We start from the raw sequence: 23,595 nt of genomic DNA on the forward strand, positions 1-23,595 counted from the left end.
AGCCAATATTAACATACCCACACTGAACCAAGAAGAACAAACCCAAACAGGCCTATTTCAAGCACTGAAATAGAAATGGCAATAAGAGACCTTCCACCTAAGAAACTCCCAAGGCCACATGGATTCAAAGTTGAATTGTAAACGGTCTTCAAAGCAGAGCTCACACCAATACTCCTCAAGCTCTTCAATGAAATTGAAAATGAAGGTTCTTTACAAAATTCGTTCTATGAAGCCAGCATAACCCTCATCCCCAAATCAGACAGAGATTCATAAAAGAAAGAGAACTATAGACCTATTTCTCTGATGCACATCGAGGCAAAACTTCTCAACAAAATACTGACCAACTGTCTACAACAACTCATCAAAAAATTATACAGTATGATCAAACAGGATTCATGACAGGGAGGCAAAGCTTGTTCAACATACGCAAATAAATTAATATAATTCATCACATCAACAGGAGCAGGGACTGTCTCAATATATGCAGTAAAGGAATTTGACAGTATCAATACCCCTTTATGTTAAAAGCTCTGGAGAAATTAGGAATCCAAGGAACATTACTCAATATAATAAAGGCTGTGTATGACAAACCCACAGCTAGTATTATACTTAATGGTGAAAAGCTAAAGCCATTCCCTCTAAGATCAGGAATGAGACAAGGACGCCACTCTCTCCACTACTAGTTAACATAGTATAAGAATTCCTAGCCAGTGCAATAAGGCAAGATACAAGCATATAGGGGATCAAAACAGGGAAAGAGGAAGTAAAACTATCCCGCTTTGCGGGATAGTAAAACTATCCTGTATTTAAAGAATCCTATAGACTCTACTCCCAAGCACCTTGAGCTGATTCAAAACTTTGGAAGAGTAGCAGGCTCTAAAATTAAACCTCAAAAATCAACTGCCTTCCTCTACGCCAACAGTGAGAGGAATGAGGCAACAATCGGGATAGCAACTCCTTCTGAAATAGCCTCAAAGGAAATAAAGTACCTAGGAATTACCTTAACTAAGAATGTAAAGGACATTTTAAAATCATGAAAAAAGAAATTAAAGCACAACTGAGTACACGGAACCCCCCCCCCCATGCTCCTGAATTGGAAGAATCAATATTATGAAACTGACAATCTTGCCAAGGGCTATCTACAAATTCAACACAATACCCATCAATATCCCAATATCATTCTTTAAAGAAACAGAAGAGGAAATCCAAAATTTCATATGAAATAGTAAAAGACCCCGTATAGCAAAAACTCTGCTTCGCAGAAAGACCAGCACAGTAGGAATTTCAATATCAAACTTTAGACTCTATTACAGAGATATAATTATCAAAAGAGCTTGGTACAGGCACAAGAACAGGCCTGAAGAACAATGGAATGGAACTGAAGACCCAGATATTAAACCACAGACCTGTGGCCACCCAATCTTTGACAAAGTACCCAAAATTAGAGTGGAAGAAAGATAGGCTCTTCAACAACTGGTTCTCGCAGAACTGGTTAAGCACCTGCAGAAAATTAAGTTGGATCCTTCTTTGTCACCCTGCACTAGAATTATCTCCAAATGGATCGAAGACCTGGAGGTAAAAGCCGACACATTGAAAACTTTAAAAGAAGGAATAGGAGATACACTAGGCCTCCTTGGCACAGGTCGAAACTTTCTTAATAAGGATCAAAAATCATGACAAATCAGAAAAAGGCTGGATAAGTGGGACTGAATTAAACTTCAGAGCTTTTGTATGGCATGGACATACCTAGTGAACTAATTAGGAAGCCTACAGAGTGGGAGAAGATCTTCACCAACCATACAATGGACAAAGGCCTCATACCTAAAATATAACAACAGATCAAAAAATTGAATCACTCCAAAACTAATCTCCAAAGTAACAACGATCCCATTAAAAGATGGACCAAAGACTTAAAGAGAGTCTTCTCTGAAGAAGAAACAAAAATGGCCTATAGACACATGAAGAAATGCTCAACATCTCTGGTCATAAACGAAATACAAATCAAAACACCTCTAAGATTCACCTCACCCCTGTTAGAATGGCCAATATCAAGAAAACTAATAACAACAGATGTTTGAGGGGATGTGGCTAGGAGGGATCACTACTACACTGTTGGCAGGAGTGCAAATTCATTCAACCACTATGGAAAGCAGTATGGCAGTTCCTCAAAAGACTAACCATAGAGCTCCCCTATGACCCAGCAATTCCGCTAGTTGGCATTTACCCAATCAAACAGAAACAAGGGCATACTAAATCCACTAGCACAACAAAGTTCATTGCAGCACTATTCACCATAGCAAAGATATGGAACCAACCTAGATGCCCCTCAGTTGATGAATGGATCAACAAGGTGTGGTATTTGTACAGAATTGAATTTTATGCTGCTGTCAGAAAGAAGGACATCACCCCATTTGTTAGGAAATGGAAAGACTTAGAAAAAATCATCTTAATTGAAACAAGCCAGACTCAAAGAACTTAGGCTCAATGGTTTCCCTCATTTGCCATAATCAGTAGAAACCTTGGGCTCTTCTAGCACAGATTTGCAATAGAGCAAAACCTTGATACCAAAGGCCTTATGTTATGACACTAAATGAAAGCATATCTAGAATATACAAACATAAGCCATATAATGAATCATTGTTGTCCATAAGGTACTATGTTATCTCTCATCTCTTTTGTTGTCCCTTGGTTATCTCATATTTTTACAGTATCTCACTTTATTACCTAATATATCGGATATATTTGTATTTGGTTATTTGAAATTGGATAGGGAAGGGGGGAAAGCAAGATAAGGGGTGGAGATTTGGGAAGGGATATGGGGACCAAGACAGGTGGAAGGGAGTCAATGTATGTGAATTAATGCACCTTCTATCTGGCAAATATCATGCAACCCTTTTATTAATTACAATAAAAATATACGAAAAAAAGAATCCCTCCTTGAACACTTGTTTATTAAACATGAAAGAAGCAACCCACTATTACTTGACTACAATAACTGTAACCTCTCTGTATATCACCTTTACCATAAAAATATTTGTCGCATGAATAAAATTTAAATAAAGAAGAAGGATTCATACATACATCATATTCTTAGTTTTAGATCCAAAACGCACATCTGTGTGTGCAAGTGTGTGTGTGTGTGTGTGTGTGTGTTGTGTGTTTGTGCGTGTCTGTGTGTCTGTGTGTCTGTGTGTGCCAGTACTGGGGCTTGAATTCAGAGCCTAAGTTCTGCCTCTTAGCTTTTTCACTCAAGGATGGTACTTCACTCTTGAGCCATAGCTCCACTGTAGGCTGTTTTATAGTTGTAAAGAAGAGCCTCATGTTCCTCTCTACCTGGGCTGTCTTTGTACTCAGATCCCAGTCTCCTTAATAACTACAATTACAAATATGAACCCCCAATGCCAAGAATTCAATGTACTTTCAGGGTAATGAATTCATTAGTATTATGTCTTTAAGAAATGACAAGTATGAGGATATCTTTTAAAAGAAACCATACTAAGGGATAGCAAAAGTGATGAGAGATAAAATAGTACATTAAGGACAACAATCACACATCATATGGCTTTTGTTTGTATATCCTGGAAGTCTTTCATTTAGAGTCATACTGTATGGCCTTACATATCTAGGTTTTCTTCTATAGGAAATATCTGATAGGAGAGTCCAAGTTTCTACTGATTATGACAAATGAGGGAAAACATTGAGCCTATGTCTGAGTCTGGCTTACTTCACTTAATATGATTTTTTCTAAGCCTTTCCATTTCCTTACAAATGGGGGGATGTCATTCTTTCTGATAGTAGCATAGAATTCCATTGTGAATAAATAACACAGGTAGCATTGTATCACTTGAACCACATATTCCTCCTGTCTTTTTGCTAGTGAATTAGAAATATATCTCCTGAGTAGCTAAGATTCCACTTGTGAGCCAAAAGCACCAGCTCATTATGCCTTTATATGCTATATTCATTTTTCATTTCCTGGTAGTTTAAAGAAAATAATTGATAAAGCTAAAACCTTCAAAAAACTCCATTTGTATGCTCCACTTTTCCTTCATCTTTGCCAAGAAATTGGACAATATTTCCCATTATCTTGAATACCTATGTTTTAATATTACCAATTTGATATGCTCATAAATCCAGTCTCTTTATATAATTTTCCAGTACCAAACTTCACATTTAAACAATATCACTCCACTCCTCCCACCCTTACTTTTAGAAAAGGGTAGAGGTCCAAAAGTGTCCCAACTTCAGCAGTTGTTAATGTCGATGGTCCTGTAAGTGCTGCTAGAGATTTGGTCTCTCTCTCTCATATAGGAGTAGTTTGGAATGTTATAGTTCCCCCAAGAGGCTGTTGAAGGGAATTTTAAATGCTTTCCAAGCCTCACATTGAACATTACATACATCAAACCCAAGACTCAAGTTATGTAAAGATCAGGGTTTTCATTGATCTCTTCATAGCAAAAGTCAAGGCCAAAGAAAATTGATAGTTCTTAAAGATAAATCTGTGAACAGAACACTGAAATTTAGAAGTACTTCAATAAAGATACATCTGTGAACAGAGTGTAGAAATTTGAGAGTACTTCAAAGCTCATGATTTTGATAGATTGAATGCTTGCTCCTTTGCCAATGAGTATGTATAAACATGAACCACAATGGGAATGGAACATTAATGCAGTGTATATAGGATTATGTAAGGACTTGAAGAGAATTTTTCATGAATGAGATTCAGAAACTTATTTCAGCAGAAAAAGTGCTTTATTAACAGATGCACACCCACAAAACATGTCATCCATGAACAATAGAGTGGGATTTCAGCAGATAGCATATATTCTATTACCATTATCTCAGAGTCACTAGCTCTACCTGTGTGAAAAATCTTGTTTTGAGACACTCCAGTTTATGTTATGATGACATGAAGCCTTTAAAGTGAAGGGCTATGATCTGAGCTGGAGTTGCATGCTAGACACAAGGTATTTAAGTGCTGTTCCTCTCTTGTAGACATGAAGGTGTATATATTTCTGGTATAGCATTTAATTTTTAATTAAATACCTGCAACCTCAAGTGAAGAAATAACATTGTAAGGAGAGAACTTGCAGATTAGTACCTCAAAGAGTCCCATAGAGATAGTATGAGTTTACATTTTCATTGCTTATTTACATGTCGGTAAAGTTTGTCATGCAAATGCCATGAAAACTAGAGGCTTCTCATTTCATTGATAACATTAAAAATATATTTATAGGTAGATAATTTACAGTCCAAGTAGTCATTCATGCACATTTGTATCTGGAATTATGTCCATAAAATGAATCAGTCAGTGTTCATGCTAATGTTCTGGATCACAGAGATTGATTCGGAAAATCATTGCTTAATTTCTTTATTATAAAATATATGAAGGAGAAGGTAAATTTAGAAAGTAAATTTATTCCAAATATACTAGGCACTTTTGTGGAAAAAAATCACAATGGAACCCTTTCAAAATATAATTTGTACTAAGTAACAGACAAAATAAAAATTATAAAAAAGGAACTGCAGTTTTTTTGATGGTAAAAAGTATAAATTGGGGATACCTAAAGAAATTAAAACTATTTGTTCCTATAATCATAGCTGACCAAGAGGATGATATCCAAAGAGCCTCAATGAAGGCAAGCTGGAGCAGAAAGTTCCATGATACCCTTTTTTAAAATTTTTTAAAAAAAATTTTTCATATATTTTTATTGTAATTAATAGAAGGGATACATTATATTTGGCAGATAGAAGGTGCATTAATTCACATACATTGATACCCTTTCTCCTGTCTTGGTCCCCATTTCCCTCCGCCCCACCCCCACCCCTCATCTTGTTTTCCCCCTTCCCTAACCAATTTCAAATAACCAAATAAAAATTTATCCAATATATCACATAACAAAGTGAGATAGTGTAACAATATGAGATAATCAAGGGACAACAAAAGGGATGAGACATAACATAGTACATTAAGGACAAAAATCACTCATTATATGGCTTTTGTTTCTATATCCTAGAGGTCCTTTCATTTAGCATCATACTGTATGGTCTTATGTATCTAGGTTTTGCTCTATTGCAAATCTCTCCAAGACACTCATATATGCAGTTAACCAATGGTAAGCCAGAAGTAGATGGGTGGCTCAAGTGATATGAGAGAGAAAAAAGGATGTGTGACAAGGTATAAATATGACCATAAATACAATCAAAGTACATGGCATCTAAGGTAGAACAATATGAATCAGTTAGGTGGCAAAAGTACCCTATTGTATAACAATTGAGAAAAAATTTGGAGCATCAGTGGATGTAGAATTGAGTCAAATCTCTAACTTACCAATTTCTAGTTGCAGCAATATACTTATCTATATGAATAACTTCATGAATAAATACTCATGTGTGTAATCAATTCCAAACATAAAATTTTACCTAACCCAGACCATACTTTTCTTCATTTCTGCAGATAGATAAGAAACATCAATATGTTGAAACTATACTGCTTAATATGTCTATCTTAGCACTAATGTGCAAAGGGACTAAAATATGTTTGGGGAAATTTAAGAGAAGGAAAATTAGAAAAACATAGGCAAATAGTGGTGAGGAAACAAAATAAGCTAAGGCAAAGGTCTTTTATGTCTGCATACTTAACTACTCAGAAATCTGAGATTTGAGGACCATGTTTGAACCCATCCTCAGTAGGTGTGTCTAAGAGACTCAATCTCTATTTAACATCCAAATTATGGCAGATGTGGAGCTGTGGCTCAAGTGGTAGGGCACTGCCCTCCATCCAAAATGCTCAGGGAGAGTGTGCAGGTGCTGGGATCCCAGGGCCAGCACAAAAGAAATAAAGATAAGGAAACATCAGTGACATATAAGATAAAGACATATATGCAATATATCAGGTTTATCACTGCCATTTTAGCTCCCAAATGTGGGCAATTACCCAATGACCCACTTGTCAACCAAGCAGTTGAAAAATAATGAAAATGATAGAGGCAGTGACATTTTTTCTTACAATACATGTGGAGTAGGCTGTTAGAGTTTCTTAGAGTTCCAAATAGTTATTTTCTTATGCCTCCCCCCTCCCATCCCATCTCCTCCCTTCCCCTTCTCTTCCCTTCCATTTTCTTTGTATAGGCATTTATTACTGAGGCCCTGTTCCAGGACAAGAGCCAAGGATATATATGTACATGAGTAAACCAAAACTTACTGGGGGCAGACAAAAGTCTATCATAAAAGATCTTTTACAATGCCTGGTCATGCCTGAATCGTGAAGCATATCTGACATGAAATAGTGTTACAGTGGTTAGTTTGTAAAAGTAACTATTTGTCTGCAGTAAAAGAGAATGTGTCTGTGTGTGTATTTGTGTGTGTGTGTGTGTGTGTGTGTGTGTGTGTGTGTGTGTGTGTGTCTTAGTGTGTATGTGTCTTAGGGCATGAAATCAGAGGCCAGATACTGTCTTTGAGCTTATTTTCTCAAGGCTAGAACTCTGCCACCTGACCCACAGCTCTCCTTCCAGATTTCATGGGTAATTGGAAATAATAGTCTCACGGATTTTTATGTTGGTGCTTGCTTCAGACCTTAGTCCTCAAATACCAGCCTCCAGCATAGTGAAGAATAGACAGTCATGAGCCACCAGCCTACAATAAGAATTTTTATTGATGTCCCCACTATACAAGTTACCAAACAGATCTTCTCAGACCACTTGTCTGTGAGGATGGAAATGTTTCTGAAGCCTTTTAGTATATCATGCCTCCAGGATACTGAAACAAAAGCCATATAATGAATGATTGTTGTCCTTAATGTACTATGTTGTCTCTCATCTCCTTTGCTGTCCCTTGGTTATCTCATATTGGTATAGTATCTCACTTTGTTATCTGATATATTGAATTTATTTGTATTTGGATATTTGAAATTTGATAGGGAAGGGGGGAAACCAAGACGGGTGGGGGGTGTGGGGGGGGAGGGAAACGGGTACCAAGACATGTGAAAGGGTATCAATGTATGTGAATTAATGCACCTTCTATCTGGCAAATATCATGTAACCCTTTTACTAATTACAATAAAAAAAGAACTATGGGAAAAAAAAGAAATCATGCCACTGACTCTGGATGATAGTAATAACATCATTTAATCCCCTGCAATAACAACTTGGATGGAGTGGATAAAGTAATGCTGGAAGTGAGGAGCTTACAGATATGGAAGAGAAGGAAACCAGAGTGCTCTCATACTAGCAGGCAGAATATTACCACAAACAGAATCAAAATAAAACAATGAAAATAAACTGTTTCAAGTGCATAGGGAGTAGGATGTCATAGTAGTACAGATGGATAACATCATCTGTGTACCTAGACTTCCCTCACCTGCTTCCCATCTTGAGAAGAAAATGGTAAAGGGAAATAAAATATTGAGTTACTTATGGCTTGTATGTTCATCCCTGTTATCATCACTGTTACTGCCATCTGATTCCCGTGTGTAAAGAAGGAAAAACCCAGACATCATCACATTTCCATCCACATATTCTCAATATTTCATTGTAGAAAAGCAGCTAGTTCCAACCAAGGACCTGTCAGAAAGGGAAAGTTGGAGAAGACTGAGGGTAAAAATCAAAGGACACATCTCTGAAATATCTGTCCAGCTGAAATTCTGGCTAAAAGATGCCCACAGTGTCAGGTATACATGATCATATATCTTTGTATAGGTGCAGTTTTGTCTGTAGTGACACTGTAGCTCATCTTCCACCAAATGCTTTGGTGAAGCCACAGGTGGAATATGTAAACCTCTTTTATTGTGGCTCTGCAGCTGTGGCTATGCATCTTGGAAAATACCACGACTTGGAAAACATGTTTTCAGATTCTCCTTGTTCATCTCAGGTAATATGGATTTCCTCCAAAATCAGAGTGAGGCCCCAGGAAGGAAGTTAACTTTGATAAGTTTGGTTCAACATCTGTGCCAAGGAACTACTTTCATGATAGGCATTTAGGATGATGCAACTGGATTGCATCAGAGGATGCTACATCAGATGCACATAGAAATGGCTAGAAAAAACTCTTACCCAGTGACATGTCAACCAAAGTTATTAGGGCATCATACACAGATGGTCAATTTGCACACCAAATTGCCATAAGATCCACACATTACTATTTGATTCAAGCTACTGTACAGTGGCCTCCACAAATGCAGCCATATGCTATTGCCTAATTCAGCAATGACGTTGGTGAAACCAGCAATTTCATGTTAATAAAGTCATTGCCATAAATGTGTTGCATGTTTGTATTCTGACATTGCTCCTTCAAACTGTGCCAGAGCCAGGCAGAATCAAGGCAGGATTCCTGATTTAGGGGGTGAGGATGAGAAGAAAAACACAAGAAACAGATGGGGTCGGTAGGTCTACAGCTTAAGACGGGAGCCTAAGAGAGAGCAGATTTATATTGTAGCACCATTTATTTTTGGTTCTAGTCTTTTATACTATCTTAGAAACAGGAAACATCCAGGGGTTACTTTCATACAAAACAACAAGCAAGTTTCAGACATAGCACCCCAACAAGAAGCGATAAAGCCAGAAAGTTCACAATACTGTTGACATAGCTCAAAGTTGGTAAGCGTGGCATCTTTCATTATGATACAAGTTGTTTTTCATGGCAGCTCATCTCCTGTCTGCCTTGCTCTAAGCAGTACTGCAGGTGCAAGCTCAGTCTGACTCCACACTCAGCCCCCAATAAAACTGGTAACTTATACTGAACTTTCTACACACACAAATCAGTTTTTTTCATGATGTACTTGTCTGAGAACATGTGATAGTAGAAGAAAAAGTTCTCTATTATAAGCCTTAATATTATAGCTAACTATGATTTCTACTTGTCAAAATATATAAGACACATTTTCAATGAAGACATCTCAATGGCCTTGAAAACAGATTTACTTCAGGATTGTAATCCCATTCTGTACTTTCTAATGAGAATTCCATTCTATTGTAATAGCCTATTCATTACATTTTATATGATCATAATTTAGAGTCACAAATTTTTATGTCTATATAGTTGTGTTTACATTCCTAATACCTTGTCCATAGCATTGGGTAAGGAAATATGGAGTCATTTCTCTTGTACTGATTGGATCAAATAGCCCAATATTAAGGACGGCATGCATCTTTTGTTCCTTGGTCTTGACTTCTATCACTCAACATGAATCGCTCTAGATTCATCTACATACCTGCAAATGCCATTATTTTATCTTGTCTGTTGGTTATGTAGTATTCCATTATATATATATATATATATATATATATATATCACATGTTTTATCCATTCATCTGCAGTAGGGCATCTGGATTGTTTCCACCCCTTGGCTATTGGGTATAGTGCAGTAATGAACAGAGCTGAGCAGGTGTCCTTATCATATCCTGGGTTATGATGTTCAGGATAGAAAAGAGAGACTTATCAAAAGAAGAGGTTAAAATGGCAGAAAGCATATGAGAAAATTCTCATCATCCATGTTCATAAATGAAATACTAGTAAAAACAACCCTAAGATACCATCTTACCCCAACAAGAATGGCCAAGATTTTGAACTCAGACAATGACAAATGCTTGCAGGGTTGTGGAGATAAAGGAACCCTATTGCACTGCTGGTGGGATTGCAAGCTAATTCAGCCACTCTGGAAAGCAGTGTGGAGGTTTCTTATAGGATGTTTTCATGACGTAAAATTTTAAATTTTCATTATTGTAAGTTAACCATACAAAGAGATTATATAGAAAGAATACATATATAGGTGCAATGGGCCTCATTCCCACAAGCTAGTTGTTATGCTTAATATCATAAAGCTCTTTATACTTCCTTGTGTAACCTACTTGAATGATGTGTAATTATTCCTTGGCCCTTAATTTCGGCAGCATTTATTATTAGACTTCCTAAAGGACATCGTCATCAGAGTGAGAAAAAATTCGATCTCAAGTAGGAGAAGATGATGTAAATAGCAGGGAAGAAATTATGTCTCCAATGAGCAACTAGTATCTCTCCATAGAAGAGTTTTAGGTGGGCATTAGGCTTTCCAGTCTATGGATTCACATCAAGGAAGCTATAATGATACAGAGGTCTTCTCCAAAGAATCAGTGAGCCAAGTCAGAGGTGGCAACAGTAGCAGAGTCAGCCCAGCTGGTGGGCTTTCCCTGAAATTAAATGGGTGGAATAGGAGCCCACTGCTCAATCAGCCGTCAAACATAGAAACAGATAACTGTCCTGTGAGGACTAGTTCTACAGATCATGGCGGTCTCATTGTGAATCATGTGTATTTCCGTGATGAAGTGTTTTATCTTCCAAGTCTGCTCTTCTACAATTCTCCACCCACTTCTGACACCTATCCAGGTCCTGTGGGATCCTGAAAAAAGGCAGGTCGGAATGGAGGCTCTTCCTTGAACAGTTGTGAGCTCTCCCAAAAATTCAGCATTGTTGCTGGCCTACTGACAGCCTTGATCTCCCCTCCGACTACCGCGGGGTCATTGGCCACCTGTTGGTGTCGGGGAGGGGAGCCAGGCCAGCTGGGGGCTGAGCAACCAACTATATGGATGAGCTTTGGTCTCCCTTTTTTCTGTTTAAATTCAAACTGAAGGAACAGCTGAAGCCCACATGCTAGGCCAATGTTGTCATGGTTACTTTTCCCTGACTCAGCTCACCTATTCTTTGGTTTATATGTGGAGAATTAAATCTTACTTGGTGTCGGTTCCTAAATGCATAAATCCTGAGGGGAAAATAAACTCTGCTTCTGTGGAGAGAGTTTTACTTTTCCCTATTCTCCTTTGGCCATCATCTCCTACTCAACATTGAAATTTGTTTTGCTAGTCTTGCAGCTTGAACTCAGACCACTATCCTTCAGGTTTTCCAAAGGTAGAAAGGCACTATTGTCATCTCTGTGACTGATTTACTGATCATAATAAAAAAAGTTCCCAGTCGTTCCATGTAATTACAAAATTTGCAAGTCTTTCTTTCAGATAGAAACATAGAAATCTATTGTGAATTAATAATATACATAACCAAAGCACTACTTCCAGATTTTTCTGTTTCCGTTGAAATGTACAGATTGAGGTATCCTCAAAGAACATCAGGAGACCACCACAGGTGCAAAAAGCAAAAGGGTCTTTATTGCAGGGCAAGCTCCAGGCTGGACTCACACCAGCACATTCTAAAGTAGCAGGGCCAGCTGGCAGTGAATCTCAAAAGGCGTGGCGAAGTGATTTTTACTTGCAATGGTAGGAGGTTAGGGGAAATCCCATCACAGTATACCCTGGATGGATAGAATTTGAACAAAAAGATCATTTGTGTTTTGATTGGTTCTGAAGTCTTCCCCAAACCGTTGTTTTATGCCCATAGTCTCTGCCTTCCTGTGGTTGTTGCTGGGGGACCTAATATTATGGTATGGCAGAGGACTTTAAGGAAACTGCAACTCATTGGCAGGGAAGCAAAACTTAGGCTTGGGCCTAGTTTTTCTTCTTTGCAAATTTACAGCGTGTCATGGCAACACTTCTAGCAGCTATGTTTCTTTACAGGAAAGCTAGATGAATTAAAATAGTTCATCCTGATCCCTCACTGTGGCACCAAGGACTCAAATCCAGGGCTTTGTGCATACTAGGTAAGCAGTCTACTACTAGGTCACCCTCCCAACCCTCAACACTGTCTTTTATCTCACTCCAGTGACAATGTCTATGAAGAAGACTAAGAATATATGCTGCCAAAAACGAAGGTAAAGGGGAAACAAGCACATGATTAATGCAAGTTAATGCATGTGCTAAGGAAATTGGTATGGATTTTTTTTACAAGAAATTATATTTTTTGTAGTCTGAGTTCCCATTGCATGCATACACACATGCACATGTCTTAATAACATATGATGAGAATTTTAGAATTAAGTGTATATGGATATACTATCTGATATTATGGGCCTCACTTCTAGCCAGAATTTCAGCTGTGTAGTTGCTTTGGGGATGTGCCTTTTGATTTTCACCGTCATTATTCACCAGCTTTCACACTCTCTCAGGTCCTTGGCTGGCACTAGCTGCTTTTCTACAATGAAACCCCGAGCACACATGGATGGAGATGTGATGATTTCTGGGTTTTTCCCTCTCTACCCTTTGGGAAGAGAAGGCAATACCAGTGATGATTCTCGTCATGAAGAGAACAAGCCGTAAGTAACTCAATGTTGCCTTTTCATGTACTGTTTTGTTTTCAGTATGAGCTATAGCTGTGAGAACTCCAAGTACACATAAGAATGTTCTGTGTTCTCTACCCTGAACTTCCATCCCTATGCACAAGAAGTAGATTACTTTCATTGTATTATCTTGTAGCTACTGTGGAGTAATTTTCTATCTGGTGTTAGGAGAGGATTTGTGGTTTGCTATCTTTCCAGGGCTGTAATCTCTACACTTTATTCCAGGTTCCCTGTATCTCCTCCATACCAGCTGGCAATGTAGAATACGAAGTAATGCTATTACAAACAAACTGAATCAGTGGCATGAGTTCTGTACTAAAAGTCTGCAGACCCATTTCCTTCCATGATGACCAGTGGTCTGAGATTTATTGGCTAATACTTACATTGTGAGGGTAGTTACAAAATTATTACTTTAGGGTGGTGGCTTATGACTGTGATCCTAAGTACTAAGAAGGCTTCTGTCTGATGATTGAAGTTTGTAGCCAGCCTATGAGACTTTAATCTCCAATTAAACACTCAAATATGGAAGTAGACCAGTAACTGAAGTGCCAAAATCCTAGCCTTGAGACAATAAACTCACAAAGAACATTTTGCCACTCATTTCATTCTCTAGAACCCACACACATACACAAATACTCCTCTCTCTCTCTCTCTCTCTCTCTCTCTCTCTCTCTCTCTCTCTCTGTCACACACACACACACACACACACATACACACATACACTTTATTATAGGCAAGTAATCACTGTTTCCAACTAAGCATTGCATCATTATTTAATGTCAGATATGCTTCACAATCTAGACACAAACAGTTATAAAAATCTCTCACTAATAAATGGCTGTATAACGTAAAGAACTTCAAGAAAAGAACATAATTTCAAGATAATCTGGAAACATATTCCTTGCCTGTTGCAGGATAAGATGTAATTGCCTCTATATTTTCATTCTTCTCAATTGTTTGTTTGACAAGTGTATCCTGAGATTGCCTCCCATAGCTTGAAGAGAAGGTGGCAGTGTTAAAAATTATTCTCTTCCCTGGTATAGAAAATATATATATATTTGTATATGGTGCTGGTTTGTTTGCATATCTTTATTTCTGTTCTGCTGCTTTTGGGAACTATTCTTGAACTTATTGGCTCAAGGTTATTGCTCTACCATTTGAGCCACAGGTTCATATCTGGCACTTTTGGTTGTTAACTTTAAATTAATTGTTTCCCAGACTCCAAGTCTAAGATGAGATCAACACATAATCCTCAGATGTCAGCTACAAGGGAAATTAGAAATGCAGGCATGAAGCATCAGTACTCAGCTTAGCATATTTTTCTTACTCAACTGTATCTACCCATGTTTTGCTGATTTTCCTTCTCTTAATTGCCCAGAATATATCTGACTATTTTTTATTAGTATTCTAAGAAACATTAAATGTTACACTTTCAGCCGGTGGGTGTTTCTTATATATCAATAGATATGAAGAGAAGTGTAGCTTGGATTAAATACAATTTTATGTGTGGTATTGAGCACAGATGGCAATATTTTCTCAGGAAATTCTTTCCTGTAGAAAACTGGACTACTGCAATTAGATATTAGTAGGCTAGATATGGTTACTCAATTTTACACCCACTGATGTTCCAAAATATTGTTATATTATTATAAATTATGGTACTTTGCCAAATGCTTTGAAGACCTTATAGAATTCAGCTGTGAATCCATCTGGCCCTGGGCTTTTCTTAGGTAGAAGTCTCTTTTGACATTTCTATTTCAGTGCTTGAAATAGCCCTGTTTAGTTGGATTAGGTCTTCTTGGTTCAGTGCGGTTATGTTAGTATTGGCTAGAAATTCATCCATTTCTTCTAGATTCTCAAATTTGTTGACATAAAGGTTTGAGAAGTATGCCCTCATGATGCTCTGGATCTTGGTAAATTCTGTCGTGATATTACCATTTTCATATGTGATTTTATTTTGGTATGCTCCTTTCTTTTTTTTGTAAGATTCGCTAAGGGTCTGTCAATTTTATTAATTTTTTCAAAGAACCAACTTCCTGTTTTTTTTATTCTTTCTATAGTTTTTTTGGTCTCCAATTCATTTAATTCTGCTTTGATTTTAATAATTTGCTTCCTTCTACTGGGATTAGGGTTGGTTTGTTGCTCTTTTTCCAAGAGCTTAAGGAAACACATTAAATTGTTGGTTTGCGATATATTCAATTGGTTATTGTAGGCACTCAGATTTATAAATTTTCCTTTAAGTACTGCCTTTGCTGAGTCCCAAAGGAGGTGGTATTTTGTGTGCTCCTTTTTGTTATATTTCATAAACTGTTGGATTTCTGTTCTGATATCCTCGATGACTCATTGGTGATTCAACAATGTGTTGGTCAGTCTCCATGAGTTACAGGGTTTTCGTTGGTGGAGATGGGTGTTCAGTTCCAATTTGATGCCCCTGTGGTCGGAGCAAGTGCAGGGAATAATTTCAGTGTTTCTGAATCTGCCAAGGTTTGTTTTATGCCCTAAAATGTCTATTTTGGAAAATGTTCCACGTGCTGCTGAAAAAAAAACGTATATTTTGTTGTTGCAGATGTCTGCAGATGTCTGTTAGATCTAGTTGGTCTATACAGTTGTTCAAATTTAAGGTTTCTCTGTTTAGTTTTTGCCTGGTTGATCTGTCCATCACTGTGCATGGTTTCAGTGAAAGTAAGGTTTGCTTGATAAAGTTCAGTGCTATTGAACAATTTTTAATGAGAGGAAAACTTTGTATTATAAACTCACAGCAGAATTTAACCATCAGAAGGAGGTATTTCATGGTAGACTCATTCCAAATACCTCTCATTTTCTCACACCACCATGAAGATATTACCAGATTCACAGATTTTGTCAGGACAGTTAACCCTTCAAAATTCCCAGAGGATTTTTATCTGGCAAGGCTGTGGTTTCTCTCATTTAATTATTCAGTTTCTGAGTGAGACTGTGTTACATGGGAGAATTGTCTTCATCATCCTTCCTTATGGTGGTCGAGGCATATTTTTGACATGGCCATGTCTGAAGAGAGTTACAACATATATAATGCTGTGTATGCTCTGGCCCATGCTGTCCATGAAACCTTTGTTGATCAAACAGAATTGACACTGATGAGTATTGGGAAAAGGATGCTGCCTTCCCCTACACCGGTCATTCCCTTTGTTGGAACAGCAGAGTCACATTTTTTTGTTTATTTCTGGTCTGTTTTTTTTCTGGTAAGTAATTTAGCTTTTAATTTAGCTTTATTTTTATTTTTAAATTTTTATTGTAAAGATCATGTATTAGTACATTTATTTTTAAAAATATTACCCCACCCTCCTTTTCCCCTATTCCCCCATTCCTATTGTCCTCTCCCCAAATTGTAAACTTCATTTCTAACATAGGGTGTAGTGAGTATCGTGTTTGTATTGGTTGAAGCTTTTCCACAACATTCTGTAAGGGGATTTTATAGAGAATTAAATGAAGTACTTTCAGATCATTTTTGTAAAGCTCAAGAGCAGCTTCTTTTCTTTTTATTTTCTTTGTCAGTCTTGGGGCTTGACCTCTGGATACTTTCCCTGAGCTCTTTTTCCTCAAGGCTAGAACACTACCATTTTGAGCCACAGCTTTCACTACCAGTTTTTGAGTAGTTACTTGGAAATAGGAGTCTCAAAGGGTCTTTTTTGACTGGGTTGGCTTCAAATTTCAATTCCCATATTTTAGCTTCTTGAGTAGCTAGGATGATACAAGTGTGAGACACTTGCAACTGACAAAAGATACTTTTATTTGTTTAAATATTTGAAGGTACTCCTAACCTGTGTTCATGTGCACGTAAAGAAATATTTGACATAAAAGAAATGAATGTCATATTCCATTTAATTTTTTGTGATCCAAATGAGTCAGCATGCTCACAGCTATTATATTCTAAATTAGGTATCTGGTTGTAGTCTCTGAGTTTCTGTAATATTATCTGAAATTATAATCTGTAATTATATATATACCTTTAATAAGCCCAACTTTCTGTAGGTCATGGGGCTTGAACTCAGCCTGGATAGTGTCCCTGCGCTCTTCATCTCAAGGCTACCATCCTACAACTGGGCCAGGGCATTTCCCCTGAGCTCTTCAGCTCAAGTCTACCACCCTACACTTCAGCCAAGCCCCACTTCCCATTTTCTGGGTTAATTGGAGATAAGAGTCTCAGGCTGGCTTTGTACCTTAATTCTCAGATCTCGGCCTCCTGAATAGCTAGGATTACAGATGTGATCCACCACACCTATTTTAATAACTGCACCCTTTTTTTAAAAGCGTATCCAGTTTCACAATCCTGCTGGAAACAATTATATTTTGGATGAAGAAAGAAATTAAAGGCAGAGTATAATATTTTCAACATTTGGAATTTTCCAGAGGGTCTTCAAAGTAAAGTGACGCCCCACATGGTCATCAGCTGTACTTATCAAAATATAGGATAGAGTGGGCCTTAGGATTTACCGAGGTGGATTTGATAAAAATCATCATAATTTCAATTACACAGAAGTAAGCAAAAATCTGAAATTTATGCCCCTCTTTCTCATTTATGCCCCACCATTGTACATTTAAGTATATCCAGCTTCAAAAATTTTCTATTCTTGAGTCTTGGGTGGAAAGAATCAGTAAATTTGGGAATGTTGATGTATAATCAAAGATAAAGCCTGCTTTAACAATTTCCATCTTTGTGACAATATTCCTGAGTATAAATTTATAAAGCTGAAAGGTTCATTTGATCGCTTTTGTGGGTAAGTCATTCAGTGGTTAGTTGGCCTGTTAAATGGTTATCTGTGGTGACAGAAATTAATGTAATGGCAAGATGTTGCTTGTCTTTGTACATATCTTCACCTGAATGATATGCAGGGGGCTTGTTGGAATTCTTGAAAACAAATAAAATGAATTCCTCTGTCAAAAATGTAAGAACTCCTCAGCAGAAGGGCATATTGATGTTTTCCTTGACTGTTCATGGCAGAATGTGTTGGTGAGGGCATTGGCTGACAACCACATAGTCCCATCACATATGTCCATAGGGAAAGCAGTGGCCACCATTTTCATGCACACAGACAAAGTCCAGACTTGACAATTTCATCCACTCAAAGCGCAGACACTGATTTCTGAATTAGATTATAAATCAGTGCCAATGTATGACTTCCAAATTCCGGAATAAATCCAGCAAATGTTGCAATTCATTGTGCAGATGATGAGTCACTTAGAATCACCTTTTACCTGTGCATTGTTTTTTATTTTTGCCAGTCCTTTGGCTTGAGCTCAGGGCCTGAGCATTGTCCTTGGAGTTTCTCAAGGCTAGCACTCTACCACTTGAACCACAGCATCACTTCTGACTTTTTCTATGTATGTGGGGTGCTGAGGAATTGAACCCGGGTCTTCGTGCATGCTAGGCAATCACTCTAACCACTAGGCCAAACTCCCAGCTCATACCTGTGCATTTTTTAACTAGCATGGGACATGGATTTGTATTTATATGTGATGCCAATTCAGACAAGACAGTTTATATACTTAAAGCACACAATAATGAAATTTCTAATGTTGATCTGAATAGTCAAATCAAAGCGCTATCTTGTCACTGCTTCAGCAGACAAATACATGAAGATCACCTCTTAGGAGACATGCCAAGTCTTTGCATTCCAGGAGCATGCAAATGGGAGTTCTATTCTTTATGTTGCCATATTCTAATGTGAGGTCAGAAAGCAGGGTTTCACGTGTAAAATGTAACCATTATATCCATAGTATTTGAAACATCTCAATGGCGTGAGAGGCTTAGAAATTCTCAAAACTCATCAATTGGTAGACCTCTGAGGAGCATCAATTCACAGACACTAATGAGATCTTTGTTAATGAAGATCACAGGATTTTCTTATGTTGATGGTGGCCTAACAATGTCTCATCTGTACCTAGAGCTGAGCAGAGGACCAGAAATAAAATTCATTTTTTACTGCCTGATGTGTATTTATGGGGGAAGATACTGATAATACAGAGCTTGATATTTTGTGGCTGCCATTACCTGGGTAGTATCTAGAGTGAACATTTGTGATTTCTAGATAATTTCTAAGTAGCTACTGATATCTTTCTTCCTTTCTTTTTCTCAGATATCTCATTCAGTTTGCAGTGACAATTGTGAATCTGGATTCAGGAAATCCCCCCAGGATGGAAAGGCTGCCTATTGTTTTGATTGCATCCCTTGCCCAGAGAATGAAATTGCTAATGTGACTGGAAAGCATATGTCCTATGTAGTCATTCTCCAACTCTCCACATTTTTCTTAATTCATCTAACTTGATAAAAATAGTTCTAAATTACGATGGTAGGAAAAAAATAGTTCTTTCCTTATGCTATTTCTTCTTTGTGTGTGTGTGTGTGTGTGTGTGTGTGTGTGTGTGTGTGTGTGTGTGTGTGTCTGTGTCTGTGTGTCTGAGTGTGTGTGTTGTGTGTGTGACTTGTGCCTGGGCACTGTCCCTAATCTTTTTTACTCAAGGTTAATATTCTAACACTTGAGGCACAATTATACTTTACAGCCCTTTTGGTGGTTAATTGAGATTAATTCTCACAGAATTTTCTGTCCCATTGAATTCAAACTGAGATCTTGAAAATATCTTTCTAAGTTTCCATAAGGCCTGAGCCACTGGCACTTGGGAAAACTGCTTTTTATAATAACACAACTGTCGGATTTGGATATATAGGTGTTTATTTCAAAAAATTCTCTCCTCTCTCTATTCAGCAAGTTGAGTTGAACCTCTATCAAAAATAATGTGAAGTATTATGTAGAATAGTGTCTTTATGTTTTTTTAATTAGGATTCAACTACAATAAAACCCATAAAAATTTATTCCCACTGCTTACAACTGCTGTTTCCACAGAGCAAGTGATCTGAAAGCTGAGTTTACTTTAACAAAGTAGATACAAGTGTTATGCATACATAACGTGACTACTGAGCTTTAATGAATTCTTTGGTTCTTGTTCTACAGGATGTGAGGTGAGAAATATAACGTGCTAAATTCAAGAGTGTGCTAAAAGGCTTCTATTAATGTTAGCCAAATACATAGGAAAGTATAAGTTTTATTATCGATAATTTTGAATGATGTTCACTGAATTGTGTATACAGTAAAGAACATTAATATTGTACCATCATAAATTTTAATAATTATTGCCAAGATACTAGAAATTACAAAACTATCACAATATCACTATCTATGATAAGAACTAAAGGTAAAAAGGAGTTGCATTCAGAAAGTAAAAAATAGAGCATGGTGTCTCTCTCCCTTTGACAGCATCCAAACTCTGACAGAGTGTTTCCCTGCCTTTCTGCTTATCCGTGTGCTTCTTTGCTTGCCTTCTTCCTTATTTATTCACTTAATAAAGATCCAGAAAGATTTCTTAGCACTAAAAAATAGAACACAGGAATCAAGGTGAATTATGGTGGTAGAGAGAGATAGAAAGAGAATAGCAGATATTTCTTGAAGTATCTGCGAATTCTTGCTTTTACCATCATAAATATTGCCATGTTAAATTTACCTCTAAAGGGTGATTGCCAAATTTCCTATGAAGAAAGGAAACTATGGATCACAGACTAATGATAATTCATATTCCTCCCTAGATATGGAGCAATATGTGAGGTGTCCAGATAATCAATATGCCAACCCAGAGAGAAACCATTGTCTCCTAAAATCTGTAAGTTTTATGGCTCATGGAGAAACCTTAGGAATGGCCCTGGACTTTATGGCTGTTTGCTTCTCTATTCTCACTTCTATTGTTCTAAAAGTTTTAGTGAAACACCACAACACTCCAAACATGAAGGCCAATAACCAGGCTCTCAGCTACATCCTGCTCATCTCCCTTATGTTCGGTTTCCTCTGCTCCCTTTTGTTTATTGGCCATCCCAACCCAATCACCTGCATCCTACAGCAGATCACATTTGGAATTGTGTTCATCTCAGCAATTTCCACAGTGCTCCCAAAAACTGTGACTGTGGTCCAAGCATTCAAGGTCACTTCTCTAGGAAAAAAGAATAAAGTGGCTGTTGTTATCAGGGGCTCTTATTTTCATTATCCCCCTCTGCACCCTTATCAAGGTGGCAATCTCTAGATTCTGGGTCACAGCCTCTCCTCCTTCATTGATACAGATGCACATTATGAATATGGCCACGTCCTCAAGTTTTCTTCACAAGTTTCTATTGTGTTCTGCGATACCTTGGCTCCCCGGCCTTGGCCAGCTTCGCTGTAGCTTTCCTTGATAGGAACCTACCTGATGCTTCCAATGAACCCAAGTTCCTAACATTCAGCATGCTGTTGTTCTGCAGTGTCTGGGCTAATTTTCTGCCAGTATATCATAGCACCAAGGGGAAGAACATGGCAGCTGTGAAGATATTCTCTATCTTGGCTTCCAGTGCAGGGCTCTTAGGCTGCATCTTTGCCCCCAAATGTTACCTCATCATGTTGAGACCAGAAAGAAATTCTGTATATGGCTTCAGATATAAAACACATACTAGAGGAACAAAGCCTACCCTACATGACTAATGTGAATGGTCATGGGATAGAAGATCTGAACTTAATCTGTATTTCTTTCCTGGAATTACATTAGATAATAATATAGATATTTCTTCAATGAGGAGGAGATTGGCGGAAGATGGCGGCGGTTCAATGTGAGTCATTCTGATGTCCCACCAAGATGCAATTTCTGGCTGCCTAGGGGACAGTTCTCTACCAAAAATTGATTAGCGCAGAACTGCTAAATGGAGACAGAGGCACACAGAGCCTGCGGGAGCCAAGAGCCGACACCTGGCCGTGCATGGAGCTGCCAGCTTCACGGAACCAGAGAATCCTGCAATTTGTGAGTATCTCTGAGGAGAAGTTTCCACTTTGGCTCACAGAATGGCATGGGGAGGGTGCCCCCTCAGGCACCAGCTGAGAGCAGCACCATCTTGACTGCTGTCAAAGACCCGGCCAAATCAATTGGAGCCTGCGAGGTGCTGCTGGCAGTGCCACCATTCTAACTGGCAAAGGATTTCCCAGAGATACCTTAGCCAGAAATCCAACCCTGGTGCTTCTGAAGTCTGTCCCCAGCACTGAGCCACAGATCTGGTAAACAAAGCCGTCCGCAAATCTTTCAGCTTTGTTTTCCCAATCAAGCAATCTGATCCAAAAAACCACAAAGCCAAATCAGAAGAGAAAAATACTTTGTGAATTGTTTGGATCCCTAAATCAGTGGAGACAAAAGATTCCTACCCTGCCCACCACCCCGCCCCCCAAAAAACTGAAGAATAACCTTTTTTGTTGTTGTTGTTCTTCTTCTACCCCTATTCATTTGCATCTTCAGGAGTTCCTATTTTCTCTTTGCCATTTTACCTGCACCTTTTATTAAACGTTATGATTCATTCCTTTTTTTTTCTTTTTCTTTTTCTGTTCTCTTCTCCCGCATTCCTTCTGCCACTGTGGTTTTTCCAAGAAACACTGGGACAGCTCTGAGTGTAGTCTAAATAAAAATGATATCTATATTGATACTGTCACCTGGTTTTTAATCTCCTGGTTCTCAACCATAGAATCTCTTGGGTAAGAACTCACAATACTGAGGAATCGCCCCCAAACTTTTTTTTCTTTTTTTGTTGTGTTCTCTTTTGTTTTGTTTTGTTGTTTTTTTGTTTCTTTTTTTTCAATTTGTATCATTGAAATCTCCTATATCTACCTCCCCCTTTTCTCTCTATATTCTTCTTATTACTCTTCTTATTTTCTTAAGTTTTATCTAAGTTCTTCTAAACTGTGAACAAAAATATTACCTGTCTATCATCCTAGGTCAATTATCCTTACACTATAACTTTTATTCATTACTATAATAACTTACATTCCTGCATTATTCTTTTCCTACCTCCCTTATTGTATTTCATATTATTTTTCTATCTCTGGTCCTCTGATCATCCTTCAACTCTTATAATGCATGGATATACATTTGAAGGTTGCTGAGCAATGATGTGTATCTAGGTGTTCAATTACATTCTAGGTTAGGAGGGACTTAAATACAATAGAGATTGGATTGAGGGGCTTATTGTTTTGGTCATAAATCGGTAATCTGTGGTTGTATTAGATTTGTATGTAAGTGCACAAAAAGAAAGAGACAGTGATATTACCAATCTAAAGGTGTGAACATCTATTGTCAGCCAACTAAAAAGGTCTAGGTTGGTTATATATGAAAAATTATAACCTTGTTTAGTATTAATCTTGCTCCCATTTTCAAACAGGTAGAACAAGAAACTCAAGAAAATTGTCAAATCAAGGAATAGCATCTCCCACCCAATACAAACCGGCAATGGAGCCATCAGTGGCAAATCTAGAGGAGAGTCTTCCAAGTGTTATACAAATGCAATTGATAAACATCATTAATGAAAA

The 23,595-nt window shown here is 37.8% G+C and overlaps 1 pseudogene; it reads left to right on the top strand.

Moving 5' to 3' along the window:
• The window catches only part of LOC150042147 (vomeronasal type-2 receptor 116-like), a 77,728-nt pseudogene extending 55,996 nt beyond the window's left edge, over positions 1-21,732 (top strand).
• The last annotated feature ends 1,863 nt before the right edge of the window (positions 21,733-23,595 follow it).

Source organism: Megascapheus bottae, chromosome 37 (genome assembly GCF_031878675.1).
Source record: "Megascapheus bottae isolate mThoBot1 chromosome 37, mThoBot2.hap1, whole genome shotgun sequence".
Taxonomy (NCBI): domain Eukaryota; kingdom Metazoa; phylum Chordata; class Mammalia; order Rodentia; family Geomyidae; genus Megascapheus; species Megascapheus bottae.